Source organism: Meriones unguiculatus, chromosome 17 (genome assembly GCF_030254825.1).
Source record: "Meriones unguiculatus strain TT.TT164.6M chromosome 17, Bangor_MerUng_6.1, whole genome shotgun sequence".
Lineage (NCBI taxonomy): Eukaryota > Metazoa > Chordata > Mammalia > Rodentia > Muridae > Meriones > Meriones unguiculatus.
In genome coordinates, this window is record NC_083364.1 from 53,879,459 (window position 1) to 53,880,466 (window position 1,008).

General features: G+C 46.6%; 1 non-coding gene across 1 annotated transcript; it reads left to right on the plus strand.

Moving 5' to 3' along the window:
• Positions 1 to 455: 455 nt before the first annotated feature.
• On the plus strand, positions 456 to 587 carry LOC132648842 (small nucleolar RNA SNORA17). The gene has a single exon (XR_009587243.1). It is a non-coding gene; the product is annotated as a small nucleolar RNA SNORA17 (small nucleolar RNA).
• Positions 588 to 1,008: the final 421 nt, after the last annotated feature.

Here is a 1,008-nt window from a genome sequence, read left to right on the forward strand (position 1 = left end):
ACTATGTGAACTGATGGTACCTCTCTATTATATTTGATTCAATGGAGACAATAGACCAAGACTACAGAAGAAAAAGATAATAATAAAGTGACTACAACTTGGAATTATTGGTGGAGGTATTGTTTAGCTGTAACTGATTAAATGGAGATCTTGCCGACAGAAGATTTGAACATACTGACTCCGACAAGCCAATCATTAATGCGGGTGTGCTTTTAAAAGAAGCAGTATTTTTTTAAAGTCTTGTTCCACAATCTAGGGATTGAAAAGGTGTGAAGATTAAACAAGAGTTGCAACCTCTTCTGGTTGTCCATCTAAATCTTCCCATGGCTGCTTGAGGGACATAATAAGGACAAGGGCCTTGGAAACCAAACTAGAGTGTGTAACTCAAAACTATAAAGCATAAACAGCTTGATGCCCAATGAACAGGCTTATTAAGTTTCAATAAGAACAAAAGCCTTTTCCCTAGAAGCATTGCAGGTGTGACTGCTGTGTCCCATGTGTGTCTTTAAGTGACAGAGAGGAGAGAGGCTATGTCTATGCTCAGTATTCTGCCCTCTGAACATTGGAATGATTAGTAGCCCAAGATTCTCCGAAAAAAGCGAGCGAGAGACCAACACAAGTCTGCCACGAGGGGGAGCTAGCCTGAGACAACCACTAGGGCAGTGCTCCACAGGCCGGGATAGGCTCCCAGGATGGGAAGCAAGAAAGAGACTAGAAACACCCCGCTAGCCAGAGGGTGTGATCATGGGCAACCTACGCCTGACATTTGTCTGTTGTGCAATGACATGGGCTAGGGCAAGATGTCCCTCCTGATCCCTTGCTACCAATGGCAGGCAGGAGAGCTGGCCCTGCACCTCACCTGAGCAGCACGGTAGAACTCTCCCCTACATACGGGGTTGTGGGTGAGCCAGCCCTACTTTTGGTCTGAAGGGCAGTGTCGTGGATGACCGAAAGACACCCTCCTCCTCCTCCTCTCCTCCCTCTTTCCTTGCCACCTATGGCAGGCAG